The sequence below is a fragment of the Daktulosphaira vitifoliae genome, unplaced genomic scaffold, assembly GCF_025091365.1.
Source record: "Daktulosphaira vitifoliae isolate Bord-2020 unplaced genomic scaffold, ASM2509136v1 Scaffold_1, whole genome shotgun sequence".
NCBI classification, from domain to species: Eukaryota; Metazoa; Arthropoda; class Insecta; order Hemiptera; family Phylloxeridae; genus Daktulosphaira; species Daktulosphaira vitifoliae.
The window spans coordinates 55,169,251-55,169,583 of record NW_026099572.1 but is presented as its reverse complement, the minus strand read 5'-3'; positions in this window follow the sequence as shown (position 1 = coordinate 55,169,583).

The window sequence follows — 333 nt, the reverse complement described above, 5'->3', positions numbered from 1 at the left end:
AATTTAAGATATATATAAAAGTGTCAGACCTTCCGGAACACTTTCAAAAGTTAAGTTGAAAAAGTTCTACTTTCTATATGCATTTTTTATATTTGAAGCCCCCCCATATATAGGGAAATAGTCTGATTTAAAAAAAAAGTATATCCAATGAAAGATGTATATACATGTCATTTTAAATCCCCCCCCGTGGGCAGGTTAAGTGTCAGATTTACAAAAAAAATATACCAAATGATAAGTAAAGACAACAAGCATCTATATAAAAAAAAATTATATTGATATGTTCATTTTTGAAAAAGTTAGAGCATTATTAAGTTAAAAATATAAAAAAAAATT